Genomic DNA, 16,401 nt, shown 5'->3' with positions numbered 1-16,401 from the left:
GAAAAAAAGCAAATAGTTTCCTAATCTAGAGAGACCAATGGAAAATGATCCAAGTGATCCTTCAGAGCATCAGCAAACCTTGGAAGCTGCTCATGGAACAGTACAAGTCCTCACACTCATTAGCGCTTCATCACATTTTGGGATTATCCCAGCCTTGCAAGTGTCATACAAACACTCCTTTGTGAAGACAAAAATATCCCTGAAATAAACTGGAAAGAATTAAATGTTCTGTTATCAGCTACGCTGGCGCTGCTGGAGAGTGGACATGTAAGAGAAGATATATCAGTGGGAAAAATCAGTGCATACAATTTAGCGTGTTGCAAATTTATCTCAGAAAAGGACTGACAACTGGAAAGTGAAAAACCACCTCATGCTACATGTTGTGAAGAATACAAGCTGTTTCACTGCAGTTGTCAAATTAGAACGCACAACGTGGATCTATTTTGCTAAAACTGAGCACTTTTGCAACATAATAGCACTTCTTTGATGGACGCAATGAAGACAACAAACATAACACCGGTACGTTACAATAGCACAAGCTCCTGAAAACCCCATGAAAATCTGGTGGAAGAAATTTTCCCTTTCCCATTCAGTCGTAGGTGACCTTGAAAGAAATACACTCGGACGCACAGAGATTTTTCACAACAACATCGGCCGAAGGGAGAGCCCCGGAAGCTGGACGCCGGCGCCCCCCCCCGATCGTTCCCCGCCACCCTTCTTTATTCTACAAAGCTCATACGTAACGCATTCGTAGGCGTCGCAACAGGTGTGTCCACTTCTCTGGTCTCAGAAATTCTCCATCTTCTTTGCTCTCGAAACCTTTCGCCCGAAGGCAGAAACATCCAACCCCCACCATCCTGTTCTTCTTAAACTGACCTTACTCACAGGGAAAGGAACATCTGCCTGTGATAACATGGTCTTGGTACGCAAGCAGAACCACTATCAGGCCGCCTCAACGTGGTGCCTGGTACAGCCTGTTCAACAGCGATTTTCCATTTTCATAACACAGCGCACAGCCTTAAAACACATGACAAAGAAATATTACTAGTTACCAGGCTTAACAATTTCTACGATTAATACTTTTCTATGACTTGTTCCTTGTTTGAACACCACATTCTGTAAGAAATACAACACATATGTTAGGCTAATGCTTTCCCGGCGTTCCACTGGTCCAGGTCTCCGAGATGAATCTGACTGCTGCTGTAGTGCCAGTGTGATCAAGGGCTTTACCCTGAATTACTCAGAATACCCAGCTGTGTGACTAGGGGAATCATTGATTGTTTAACATTGCAAGTCACCTCAGGCAATGGAGTCAGGAAAATAAAAGGCTCATAAAATAACAGCTCATTGGTACCTTAATGAGCTAGCCTAGCCTAGCCTAGCTTAGCCTAGCCTGTGAATTAGCTAATTCTTAACAATGGCACAGTACACATTCCAGAGACTCGTACACATCGCAAATCATACACATCAACAAACAATTTATTCCTTTGTTTAAATTTTTTACCGCGTTTACATGGCCGGGTTTTTTAAAACAATTGTTCAGTTTCATGGACTTCCTGCCAGATCAACTGACAACTTCCTGGTTGCAAATCTGTGTCCTTTACCACTATATAAGACACCAGATATTTAACATATTTTCATTTTGTTATCTTGGTAAAGTTTAGACATCCTACACTGGCCTGTCGTGTACTTATAAAATAAATCTAGAACAGCGACAAGGATGTTTTGAACCTTTTCGAATTGCAACCAGTTTTCTCCTTTAACTTCTTGCTTTGGCTAATCTTTACTCACGTTACCCCTGAGAAATGTGGTACATACCAAGTATACGATTAAAACAGCACATACGTAAAAGCTCTTCAGGTTTGGATAACCGTATTTAAGCTGAATATCAGCAGTATCATTAATATGGGAATTTTTACGTACGGTACATCGCACATGCGGCTCATGTGAAACAACTTTTTCAGAACGCATAATCAGAAACCTCCTATATGTATAATTAATAGTGCGCTAGACTGAAGGGGAATAAAAAAGAGCTCTCCTTACATTCTGAATTCCAACACAGTTTGATCGTCTGCACACTGGATTCCATCTCGCCCATGTAAACGCAATAAAAAATACAGAGCGGCCCTTACACAGCGGTGGATCTTTGAGCCAGTTCGGGGCTCACAGCTGGTGGTCACATGCTGGAGAACCCTAGAGGGCTCGCAGAGCAGATGAAAGTGAGAAGGAATCATTTTTATTCGATATTTTTATATATCACATTATAAAAAACACATTTAAACCACAAGCTGCGGTGTGGGGAGCAGACGCCGGTCCTGAGAAAGCTGCCCCAGCCCTCTGTGACACAAAGGTGAAAAAATATTTATGGACGCCACTGTGGGGATTCCATGTGCACCTCATTTAGAAATCATAAGTGTGTTTTACACTCCACATGTAACGCTCCTTAAAAGCTCCTCCAACCTGCGCTGCTGTCAATTTTCACGTGTCGCCTTCTATTTATACTCTGAAATGTGCTCTGGAACCCACGTGGAGTCATTCAAAGCCACATCCAGGGTGACAGAGCGATACAATCAACGCTATAAATGTGTGCAGCGATGTGCTGCTGCTCCGCAGCCTCATTAGCCGGGCTTTAATAAACGACCGATTTGCGCTAGAATTTGTCGGCGTGAAAGCGCACACGCACCCTCCTAGTGGGATCCAGGCGTAATTCCAGCCAGCCTTGCAGTGGCAACAGCAGCCAAGGTGACAGTGACCGCGGCGACAGGGGGCCACGCTGTTATCCTTGTGCACACCTGCCAAAGTGCCTCCAGACCCTCTGACGACGTTATTCTTAGCGGCACAAAGATCTCTGCGGACCCCTCGTTCTGGTTCAACGTGACGCCGTGTTCCTAAGGCCTCGAGACCTCTCCTTTCGGCCTCCCCTCAGCATAGAAATGGACGTCCGGTCTGTGTCTGCCCCTCGTACTTGCTTTGCTGGTATTTTTCTCCACGTTGTGCGAAGTACTAGGAAAATGTCGAGCGACCGCAGGTCCGAGCGGGACGAGGACCGCGGACCCCGCAGAGCCGAGCTGCTCCGCCTTCGTCACGAACCCTGGCGTGGGATCGCGGCACACCTGTCCAACGCTGCTGGCCTGCATCTGCTCGTCTCTCGATCCGGGACACCTACAGGAATGCGGGGTAGAACTTCCTCCCTGACTCTGTGAAAATTTCGCATCAATTCACCTCTCTCCCCGAACCTGCGACTGCCTGCACGTTACGGCCGAGCCCGCAGCGACAAGCCTCACCTGAGCATTTTTACTGGCTGCTGTTAAGGAAGTCTCCTGGCACCTGTGAATGCTGCCATTGCAGGGTTTCCTTACCAAAGGATCTGTACATGATGAAGGTAAATGTGAATGAGCAAAGTCCTCAGACTAACTTCGGTGTGGGCCAAAGGTCCAAGCCAAGCAAAATGAGCAGCACATTGCGTGCAGGAAAGTACCCTGAGTTCCTTGGTGAGGACCTGGGCAACACAGGCACACAGAGCTACTCACAGCTTCACGTGTAACATCATCTCATTCATCCAGTACGTTCCATGCGCTGAAGAGGAGAAACGCAGGAAGCTAACCTGGGTAGACCATTAGTCAAAAGTTCTGGGAAGCGACACATGGTCATCAGGGCTGAACCAACAATTTACAATAATGGCTTTTCCCTCCAGCAATGTCCCTCATGAGCCTCCGAGGTCCACGTCATAATCTGAATCTCTGGAATGGTCAGTAATATTCACTGTCAGCATCCAGACTTTGCACTGGTAACATAGTATATATCCTAAAGTAATATATTTAGTGAAGTGTCACTGATTACACGTGTTACTATTTAGCCCCCCTGCCACTTCCACCTCTTTTTTTAACTTTATGAACAGCACAGGGTCACAGCAACATACAGGTCGAGACACTTCACCAAGAAACTGCAAATCTGTTGACAGACATAGAGCAGGGGCTCAGGGTGTAAAAGTTGCAATATATTGCCGTTCTGATCACGTTATTTCCACATAATACTTAGATACGCTCATATATCTGATTCTTAGATATACTCAGACATCCCTGCAAATAATTGTACTGTTTCTACACGACGTATTGTATTTTCTTCAAGCTTTGTGTTTGCTCTGTTTTTTCAATGTGCTGTATGTTGAAGGTGTCCGAACAAGTATTCACCGTGTGAAATTCCTTCTGTGTGCAACTGAAGTGTTTGCGTCTGTCCGTCTGTCTATACCACGATCCTGCCCCCTCCGTGTCGGACGGCGCGAAGTGCACACACGCAACTCATGCGCTCACTCTCCTTGCATATTACAAATCCGCAGGGATTGAATTAAAATAATTCGGAATTTGGCTCTTCCATCCATCCGAAAGAGCAGCTTCCACAGCACAAGCTTCCAGTTTCTGTGTTTCTTGGCCCAGGCTACTCTGGTTTCAGACAGGTGTAGCCACACTGTTCACTGGTACTGTACACAGGCCATATTGAACACATTAGATGAGCAGCCATGGAGTGATGCTGGACAAACCTGCATGCATTACAGCGCACCTCCTCACACCTCTATACAGCAGGAACCGATATCTACGGCAACTAAAAGAGTTTCTGATTGCGCTTTCTGACCAATTTTTACAGCTGGCGACTTTTTCAAGTCATTTAGAATAAGTGCTCAAGGGTACAACAACGGGGCCTTCTGTGACCTGAACGAAAACTGTATCCGTTACATCTGGGTTCTTAACCGCGACCCACCTGTCACATCAGCGATCCCGTTACACGTGCAAATGAGAAGGATCATCGATCAGCACCTACCTGACAGGTGGCTGGAAGAAACCCATCCGAAAAAGGGATTCCCTCCGAAAAGAAGCCGCACAACCGGTCTCATAAATATGGCCGTCCATTTGATTCAGAAAGCGGTGACCGAGGACGTCACTCGCCTGCTCCAGAAAGTGCCGAGGTGCCGAGCAGGGTCACCGGGAAGCGGGGAATGAACTTCAGGGCTGAAATGAGTCGGGGGCAATTCTGTGCCCACCGATGCCCAAGTGACACTGCAGCTGGTGAAGGAGAGCAGTGACACAGGAGCCTCCGAGCGCAGACAGCGTTTGTGTTGCACGAAATATTTTAATACGGTCCTTTAAACGTTAGACATATAACAGTCCGTTTTAAATCCATCTCAGCGGAACACATTTCTTTTATTAACTTCAAACTACACTAAAAATAAAACTGATTTAAAATGACCCCCCCCCCCCCCGAAGAATCTAATGTCTACAATTTCTCATTCAATCCAGACTTCTATGTGATTTATCGCCGGAGAAACGTCCAACGCTCATCAGGTAATGCTGGCCTGAAGTAATAAATTTAAATGTCGTAAACTTAACGAATAATCAGTTCTGTTGGTAATCAAAATTGACTGCATCATATTAAACCATGAGTCTGGGAGAGGGACCCCCACTTCACTTGAGTGAAAAACTAGCCTTTGTAAGTCACTCTAGGAGTCCTTTTCGAATGGGGTCTAGGCGTTTATTCTAAACAGAGAAGCAGCACTAGCTTAGAAATTCAAAGGAATTAATGTGATCAATCTCCATAAGTATCTTTTGAAGGACCTGCAGACAAGTTTTATCCCTGATGGAATCGAAGACCTCCCGGGTCAAGCTTTAGGCCAAGTCCTACATGTGGTTTCCCTTTGCAAATCGGGCTTTTGCATATCCCTGGACACAAATGACACTGTTGCTTTGTTTGAAAACAACGGGTGGTAGTTCCAGAGTCCCGAGGCAGTTCAAGCTTCATCAGCAGAAGACATATTGTTATGATCACTTTCCTCCCAAAACGCCAGTACGCCGCACAGAGAAGAGAAGAAATGCTGGTGTTGGATTACGACTCGTTTCAACTGCCAGCGCAGGAATGATGTCACCTTTCAATGTACCGCGCTCTTGCTTTCGCAAATTTGGCACCTGGCTCCATTGAGCCCTGCCAAGACAGTGCATGCTATGGGTTTCATCTCAAGAGAAGTGACTGATTTATCACAGCAAAAAGTGGTTCTGGTTACAAAAGCACAGCAAGGAAGGACACCACCTCCAAGGAGACTCTGGACCACCTGAACTGACCTGCAGGACCTCAGAGCAGAAGGTTGAGGCAGCAAATGAGCAATGCACCACCGCACAGGGAGGAACTAAAAATACTCCAAAAAATACTCCGTGGGCTCCTTCTACAGTGTCCTCCATTAAATGTCATTTGGAGGTTACATTAGACATTCTGTTTGGTTGACAGGATTTACGCAGATGTTAAAATACTGTAATATGCGGTTTGTTGCAGCAGGACTTTCTGGCCTCAGTAGAGAACCCTGCAAGGAGAAGCCCAGTTCGGATGTAGAGACAATGGAACCTCACGGATCATTTTTCAGAAGGCAGTTTTTTTCCATTGTTCATATGCTATTCTAGGTTTGATGGCTCCGCTACAGAGATGCCGTCACAAAATTTATCGTTCGAAATGAGTGCGTGAGACAGTGAAGCATGCGCACGAGAGAGCTAAAGAGTGCATGTGAAGTTTGACAGTGTGCACGTAGAAAAATGTAAGGAAGAGCATGGGAAACGTTAGGGATATGGTAAAGTTTACCTTTTGTGCAACTCTTTTAACATAGGAAGCCAACACTTTTGTAAAAGCACTCTTATAATGGGGTCACATTCAACAAAAAAGAGCAACGACTTATGAAAATATATACACTGGCTCCTCAACTTATGAACACAGCAGTTACTGGAAGTCTGTTCCCAACTTGATTTGTTCATAAATCCAAAGTCACTTTACTACACCACAGCCAATAAAAGCTTAGTAATACAGAATAATTTATTCACAGGTTAGGTTTCATGAAAACTCCAGCTGTAGTGGATTTTAAAAAATTCTTATTTATTTATTCCATATTCATTACACAGCACATGTCTGCTGGAGGGCGATGATGCTCCAGAGCCTTTCCTGTTAAGGTAACACTCAATGCACAGTTCACCCTGGACAGCCGATTATCTTTTGTTAACTTGAAACAATATTAAAATTAAATCGACTTTACACTTTCAAAAAAATAAACATTTGCCGATCGCTGACTTATTCATCACATAAGCATATATAGAGCGTTTATCAGCGCTTGGCCATTTTCGGATTGCTTTATTATTTAACAGTATTATCTGTATCATAACATCTATACCGTAGCTCAGCTCTCTGAGTTCGGATGGGGTAAAGAAGGACGCACAGACTCCGCTCATCACGAACGTTTATCAGAACCCCGGCACACGGTGAGAGGTACCAGCAAGTAACAAAGGGAGTAATGCTCTTGGTCCGAGGACCCCTTTTCTCAAGGACCTGCACCTCAAGCCAGCCTTTCCGCATTTCCCAACAGGCACTCACCTCCTCATAATCCCTGTGAGCCCTCACGGTGGTTCTATAACTATTTTACATTTTCCCCCACAGTTCCCATTATTTAAAACAGCTATTTACAATAAACATCTTTTCCCGCTCAAATGTGGCGCTCTTCGGTAACACAGGTCGTTACAATATTATCTGTCTAAGGTGCAATAATACAGACATACCTTGATTTCATCATTTGGTTAGTTTATAAATGTTTTTTAAGTCACTATTATAAGAATAAATGGACACTGAGACTCAATATGATTAACTTTGAGATACATTAAAATTAAAAATAATTTCAAATAACTGAAAATAAAAAATAATTGTTTGTGCTGCTACTCTATTTTTGGGTATGTTTTACAGCCCATTAACGGCTGGATGTAGAAACACAGGGGATGTTCACTCTGCAACAGGAAAAAAAAAAATGAAAATCAACAAAAAAGAAAATACAATTAAAAATAAGCCAAAATGTTTTATCTTTGAACTCTTTGTTCATACAACAGGCTCGTGGCTCAGCTCAGCAATATTTTTGCCCATTAAGCAGTAATTGGGTATTTCATTACATACCATGCCCTGTATCACGTGTTTTGATTAGAGATACATACTTGCCTTTATCTAAGATGACTTACAGTGTGAAACACACTGCAGCAAACTCCCCGCAATCATTCACTCATCTATAGAGCAGAACAACACAACACACATTACAGGCCATTAAAAGTTAAAATTCACCTGGACCACATCGTTGGACTATGGGAGGAAACAGGAGCACCCAAATGGAAACCCAAGCAAACACAGGAGAACATGCAAACTCTACAGACTGAGCCCCTTTCACCTGCTGTAATGTTAGTAATCATGTCCTGTTTGGACTCCGTCTGAACCAGGTTATCTTGTTGGGTGAGTGTGACTTCATTTTCATTGATTTCTTTAGTCTTTATGGTTTTTTTTTCCACTAAAGGTTGAATTAATACAGAAGCACTGAGTACCGTGTGTACGGTGAGTACTGTGGCGCGCAGGGCCATGGGTTTGGATGGGGCGAAGAAGGACGCACAGGCAGCGTTCATCTTGAACATTTAATTGAAATGATGCTCTCAGACCAAGAACCCTATTTTCTCAAGGACCTGCACTTCTAGCCCCCCCCCCATGCTTCCCCTTCAGACATTGGCAAACACAGTTACCCCATTAGTTTCCCCATAAATTGCCCTAGTGGTTGAACCCTATATTTACAATTTACCCACAATACAACTATTACCATTAAACAAATCTTCCCATCCAAACACACAGTAACGTGGGTCGTTACAGTACGTACATAGGTTTGCTAAGTGTACGCTATGGAAATCCTATAAAAGAGCTGAACGAGCGCAGATAGACAGGCATACAGCATTATAGCGTACTATATATAGGGTACTGTATATACAGCAGGGAAACTGCCTTGTTATGTTACATTATGATAACTACTGTTAACTATTGAAGTATTGTGTCCATTTCAACGGGATTTGGTCGTATTTTTCCAAAGCAGGTTGTCAAGTTTGGGGCATGGGAACATAATGCTTCCCACAAAAATGAAATGTATTTCAATACAATCTTCAGTTTATCATATTTTGTCTCACGAAGGGTTTTTCAGGAACAAATGACCTTTGTAAGGTCAGGGAAGACTGTAAATGGAAAATGCACGTGGGAGGAGAGACCATTTGAGCTCTTCTACTGCAAAGGCTTCAAAATTTAATAGTGTAACACGGTGGGTTTGTTAACAAACCGCTTGATTGTGCTGTGATGTTTAAGCTGCATCCAAGCCCTTATTGATGAGTGTAAATTAACGACTGCGGCAGTCACCCTGGCACATGTCCGCATGGTAAAGGAAGTTGACTCAGAGCTGGAAATCTCAGCGTCTGCAGGAATATAAACAGGCGCTTAAGTGCAAATCGGTCATCCTATTAACTGGCGTGAAAATGTATGTTTGTACTGTGAATTAAAGAGAATTATTCAATTAGGGTCCTTTAAAAATAATGTTTTCGTAACGGATTCATGGCGGACATGGTCGAAATTTATTTTTTTCCTGGAAAAAAATGGAAATATCCCCTCGTCCGCATAGCTGCGCATTTGTTATAAGAGCTAAACGGCCAGAAATACCTGTGGCAAATTAATCAAAACATTACAGAATGATCTTTGAAATTCCATCATCCTCAAAATTCCACCATCAAGAGCACTTTAGTTCGGCAAAGCCCACTGTCAACACTGTAACGTATATTGTTACAACACTACATAAGTGTTATAAAAATACACACCCAAGAAGATATTTTACTGTGACTTAAATTCATTACACTGTACTTCTAGAGGGGATTGTGAGGTGCAAGAGCTCCTCTGTCTCTGAGTGTTCAGCAGGTATTAGCAGAAATCCTTTGTAGGTACGCCATAAATAAAACCTCTCTAGCCTTAATAGGCAGCGCTTTCCAAGTAGCACTGTATCTTACAGACAGGACTTCATAATTCACATTTTCCTAGAAAGTATATCTAGTGTGCTTGAATCCAGCGCAAGTATTCCCATAAGGACCGCTTAAGCCTTGTTGACTCTTGAAGAACGGCTGGCACCACCGCTGCTGGACCTGCTTTCAGATGCAGGCAAAAACCCACCGCTACTTGTAAGAAAGCTCGTGCCGAAGTGCTCAGGTCACAAGTACCACGTTTGAGTGGGCATCGCACACGTCAAGCAAACTAATCAGTTCTGTCTGAAATCGGTTTGAATTCTTGGCCAGATTGGGACGAGCCTGGAGAAACTCCCTCATCCCTTTAAATGTTAGCTAAGTCAACCATATTTGTAGTCCTGCTGTCATCAAGATGAGTCTGGAGCAGTAGACTCATCTCCTGGAGACAGTTTTCAAAACGAGGTACAACAAGGTACGAAGTCCTGTAATATTCACACTTGTTGCAGGGTTCAATTTTTCAACGTCTGATTGCAAGCTTGATGGGCACTAACTTCGGGCTGCCTGTAGCCACAGGTCGGTGGCAGAGCGCTCATGGGCGGAACGCCACGCAGCGGGTCTCTCCTGGCCGTCGAGTGCTTGTTTTACACAGGGAAATAATGGCTCCTATTCGCATGTGGAGGTATTCTCACTGGAAAAGCATTTCCACAGGGTAGGTAACTGTAGGTGACTTTGAAGCCTCACCAGGCCAGTGGACACACTGAACGGTCAGGGCAGGTTGCGACCCCCCCCCGGTGATTCGAGCAGTCATAGAGGGCCGCTGAGGAGACAAACCGTAGACGAAGAACGATTAGGAGTTGGGGCGAATTTGATGGCAGCTCCATATACACACAGCATGAAGAAGCGATTCCATTCCATTCCATTTGGGTCTTTTTACATCGTGAGTGTTGGGCCTGTTTGGACCTGAATGACTACTGAAATGTCAGAATTTCATTACTCACCAAAAGGCTTTATCGAAGAACTGTTTTACTGCTTTCAGCAACTCGGTATAATGACCGTCCTGAAAGGTACAATAAACTCCAGGACTTGAGCTAGCGACCTTCAGCTTGGAGCTCCATACCTTTACCAGCACCTGCTCAGCAGCACGGTTTCCAAGGGAACAACGGGGCCGCTGCATGAGGGCACTACCACCCATGGACGGAGAGCAGACGTCGAACACCTCCCCATCCTCAAAGACTCTCAAACTAAGTAATTCCTTGGCACTTGGCCTACTCCGTTTTCCCACCCTGCGGCTCTTCTTGCAGACCCTCGAAATAGCTTTGCTCTGTTCTGAACAACACTTGAGATATGTGGACGCACACCCCTGACCGTCGGATGGCCCGGTTGTGAGCTCATCCCGGTTCCATGGAAACGGGTCACTCTTCCACGGGCCGCCTCGTCCCCACCTACCTAATAAATCAAGGCGGACAGCGAGCAGAAACTCGGCAGCGGCCGCGGTCGCACGAGCGCCAGAGCGGGGGACTCGCCAACACCTCGGTGCCTTAACCGTCGCGCTGTAGCTCTTGGCCGGGGTCACGCCCCATTTCTCAATTAACCGACGTGAAAAAGCACTGGCAGCTGACAATAAGAGACTTGTTCCGAACGCCGTATTTATATTTTCGCACAGGCGCGCTACAGGTGACAAAAATGTGACGAGAGACGTGTCCTTTTAGCGCGTCCCGCGTTCACGTCTCCATTTGTCTTCACGTCGCAACGGCAAACTTAGCTGTAACCGCAGTCAATCAAGTTTCTCTGAAATCGGGAACAATTACACTTTAATTCCCAGGGTACAAGCAATGTGCAGCCAGCCTTGTGCGTAAAAACAACGTGACCGTCCACGCCCTTACGGCCCTCGCTGATGCCAGACTATCACAACAGCTCTGGAAATGCTAAAGAGAAGATTCTTTTCTGTTTTTCGGGGACTTTTGACTTTGCATTCGCTACGATAACTGTCAAATTATCTACACTCTGAGCCACCGCTTCCATAATCAAGAACCGTTTTCCTGTGTGTTATTTTATAAAGTGTTCAAGGATGAAAAGACTTAAAATTTTTGAAATAACAGAGGCGAAAGGAACCCATGTATTATAAACCATGTCGTGTCCCAAACAAGGCTGCTGTGGCAACTGCACAGTTGTGTTTCATACAGACGACACGGAATGTCATCGTTTAATGCCTCCAAAAGTTATTTCTGTTACATTTTAAAATATGGCTTCAGTTAAAGTTACGTTTGTGCTGTTCCTTATCCTCTTTCTTAATGCAGTAATACATAATATGCATCTGCATCCGTAATAATAATAATTATAAGAAAACACACACACAGTTTCTGAACCGCTTGTCCCAGATGGGGTCGCGGGGAACCGGAGCCTAACCCGGCAACACAGGGCGTAAGGCTGGAGGGGACACACCCAGGACAGGACGCCAGTCCATCGCAAGGCACCCCAAGCGGGACTCGAACCCCAGACCCACCGGAGAGCAGGACTGTGGTCCAACCCACTGCGCCACCGCACCACCTCCAAACATAAAATCAATAATAGGAAATAAATTAAAAAGAATTTTTAAAGCTGACAAATTAATGTTTTGTATGAGAAAAGCTGTTTCAGAAAACATTCACTGAAACGGTGTCAGGTTTCAGCCTCAACACCTTCTACTCGAGGGGTGTGGCGGCGCAGCGAATTTTGCCGGGTCCTGCTCTCTGGCGGGTCTGGGGTTTGCGTCCCGGTTGGGGTGCACTGTGATGGACTGGCGTCCCACCCGGGGTCTGTCCCCCCCCAGTCTTATGCCCTGTGTTGCCAGGTTAGGCTCTGGCTCTCCATGACCCCGCCTGGGACAAGCGGCTTTAGCCAGTGTGTGTGTGTGTGTGTGTACCTTCTACTTCTTCGCCATCAGCACTTGACCAAAGTACTATAATGTGTAACACTGATGAGCAGGATCATATTTTTATACACTGTTGAAAAGTAGATATGGAAGACGGAGGGGTCTGGGGTGGACACACTTTAACTGTTGAAGGTCAGCGGGAGAGCAGAAGTTAGAGCTGCTGTCTTGTACTCGAAGGACCCAGGGCCAAATCCCACCTCCTCCTGTAGTACCCCTGATCAAGGCACCTACCCTGAAGTGATACGGTAAAAAAATTGCCCAGTTTTACAAATAGGTAAATCAGTGCGAGACGTTGGAAGCGACTTTGGATAAATAACAACTGGAATAAATAAGAATAGTAATATGTAAGAAGAAAAGAATGACAGGGTTGTACTTCAACAGGCCAAAGGAGGTTGCATTTTACATTTATTTGAAAAAGAAAAAAAAAAACCTTCTCAAAGTTTTAGTTACTCCTTTTCAGGGGAAAAAATGCTGTCAAGTCTGACATCGGGTTTAACTCCAACTTTCTTTTGGCGGTCAAGACCCGAGCATTACATTCAGGCTGGACAGAGAGAAAAAAAATAAACTCTTTCAAAAGGGAAACACTGAATAGTACAAGTTTGGTGAAAAAAAAAGTGAAGGTAGGGAAAAAGTACTTTATAGAGCGGGACAAAAAAGTGAAGAGTGCGAAAAGTGGAAAAACGAATCCCGCAAAGGCCCGGTTATCTCTCTCCCGCTTTCGTTCGCCACAGAGGCCTTTTCATGCAGCAGATGTTTGTCCGAACACGAAACGCGCTCAGCGCAGGGGGCTTCGACTATCTGATGCCACGGCTAACCTGAGACGCGGCGCGGCGCCGCGCTCGCCCTTCGAGGTGTCTCGGCCACGGGCGCACGAGCGCCGGCAACCCGACACTCGCCCGCTATTATTTCATTAGCGCAGAGCCGCCAAATGCCAAGCGCTCGCGGTCCGTCGCTCTCCCGGGGGACCCCGGTTCTCGGCGAAGCGCTACCCGCCGGCGCTGGGAGGAGGGACGGCGGCCGGCGGAGACGAGCCCGCGGCGCTTGGGCGGCGACCCCGAAAGCGGCTTTCCAGCGATGGCGGTGCTGTAATGCCACCCTGGCGGAGCGGGGCGGTCGGTGCGTCTGTGCTGCGGCCGTGCCAGCGGGGGGAAGGCGTGCCAGTGCCAAAGTAATCTGGGTTTGGCCTCTTCCTGCCGCTTGGCTCCCAGCACCGATGTATCCAGCTGAGGTACAATAATTCGACACCTCTTAAGCGGCAGGACCCTTTAGCGTGACAACCACGGCTTTGTTTGAATATTCCTGCGTATTTCGAATGCAATAAAAAATTACAGTCAGCAACATCCACACTGTTTTTACATGCTGGAAGCTTGCCCCGCTCGCCCCCTGTCTTCCCACCTCCCCGCCTCCCCGCCTCCCCACCCTACCCTTCCTATGTGGGCCTTAGAGTACACTTTGTGGTGGCCTCGCTAAATTATTAATTTATTTTTCTAGGCTGCCCCTGCACTACAAAGTCTGTTTCATGAAGTTCTTCCTCCAAGGACTTCTGAGTTCGCTCCTTCCTGCAGATAGTTAAGCGGCCCTCACCCTGCAGACAGGCCCGCTACCACGTACACACACAGTCACACACACACTTTAATGGCAGCATAAAGTCATTTGCCATGGAGGGACCATAAACGTTCTTTATACAGGAACCTCTGGCTAAAAGGCTCAAACCACGGTTCATTAGGGATTCGGTGGCCCATCCACAGCCCACGTCCAACGAAACGCAACCGTACCCCTGAGTTACGCACGGCACGTCGAGCGCGAGACCTTTTCACCGGGCTCCTCTGTGACTGAACGCGGACACAGGATTGAGGGGGCTCTGGTTTCCACTCACCAGTGATTTATTCAAGAGCCACTTCCTACAAGGGCGCGGTGGTGCAGCGGGTTTGGCCGGGTCCTGTTCTCCGGTGGGTCTGGAGTTCGAATCCTGCTTGGGGTGCCTTGTGACAGACTGGTGCCCTGTCTTGGGTGTGTCCCCTCCCCCTCCGGCCTTGTGCCCTGTGCTGCCGGGTTAGGCTGCGGCTTGCTGCGACCCTGCATGGGACAAGTGGGTTTAAGGTTGTGTGTGTTTCCTACAGTAACAGCTGTCTTAAGGCTTCTCTTCACAGTGGTGTCATGGCCAAAAAAAAAAAACACCTTAGCAGGAATCTCTACAGGGCTCAACTGATGCTACTGAACAAAAGTTACTAGAACGACCCATGCCGGCGTGTGCTGGGTTCGGGGAGCGGCCAGGTGGGAACAACCGCACGAGAATCTGTGGCTCTTCCTGCTTCTCTCCCCCTTCTTCCACAAGACAAGCAACAGCAAAACCGACAACACAACTCCACAATCTCACAGTTTCAGACTCAGGACACGCCACAGATTGTCAGCAGCTCCCCAGAACAGCCTTCTTCTTAACTCGTAACCCTCTCGTTCTCTCGGAGCGTTCCTTTATTGACGACTGTCCCCACCTGGAGCTTTTCATGCCCTTTACTATCTACTTCTGGGCGTAGCTCTACATCCTGTTGATCATGAACATAAAAAGAAATACACACTGTTGTACGCCATGCATTTATTTTTGAGTATTCATGTTTTCATGCATTTTTCACGACGGGAACAGTTCACGAGGGTAAGGGTTAAGCGCTACAAAAATCTGCGCTCAGACCGCAGCGATCTGCCTTTTACAAGTAAATCAAACGCAATTGCAATTTTACTGCCAATTTCGGTTGTTCATCTAAAAATCCAGATGTTTAATTGACTGAGACGAGCAGTGTACTGAAACTGGTCCAAATTAGGAATGTGTCATAAATGTTCCTCAGGCATCCCTTCTTTCTTGGCAAATAAAGACGAATTATTTGATGAGAAGAGCCGTCATTGGAGCCCGGTTTGTTTTAGGTATTATTAAGAGAATTCTTCAACAGTGCAATTTATATTCCAGCACCTCGACGTGTATCAGATAAATATATGAAGCAATAACTGCGTAACGATCAAGAAAAAGGACGTCATCTGTTTTTCTGATGACGGAGGGTATTTCAAAGTTATTATTAGCAGGAGGCGACTGAAAGTGATGAGTGTCCAAAAGAGCCACTGTGTTGTCGTATAAACTTGTGGGATCACAGAGGGTTAGGGTTAGGGTTAACCCGCAGAACAATATTAATGCTTTAGCTGGCACCGCATTACCCTTCATATTTATTTCATGTGCACCTATGAAAACAATGCTCACAAATTATTATTGTGATTTCTATTATTATTTTTATTATAGAGGGGGGTGCGGTGGCGCAGCGGGTTTGTCTGGATCCTGCTCTCTTGTGGGGCCGGGGTTCGAGCCCCGCTGGGGGTGCCTTGCGACGGACTGGCGTCCCGTCCTGGGTGCGTCCCCTCCCCCTCCAGCCTTGCGCCCCGTGTTGCCCACATAGGCTCCGGTTCACTGCAACCCTGCATGGGGCAAGCAGCTTCAGCCAATGTGTGCGCGTGATATTATTATTATTCTATTGCACATGAATTGCAGAGACATGCTGTAGGGAGACAGATAGCAAGAAAGGTGCTCGGACCAGACGGGCTCCCTGCCCTCATCCTTCTACCCCCCTCCCGTGGAACCGCTGACCTCCAGCAGCCATCCTCCGACGGGAAGACACGCCCAGCTCCTCAAAAACC

Source organism: Scleropages formosus, chromosome 5, assembly GCF_900964775.1.
Source record: "Scleropages formosus chromosome 5, fSclFor1.1, whole genome shotgun sequence".
NCBI classification, from domain to species: Eukaryota; Metazoa; Chordata; class Actinopteri; order Osteoglossiformes; family Osteoglossidae; genus Scleropages; species Scleropages formosus.
Note: the sequence above shows the minus strand (reverse complement) of the source record.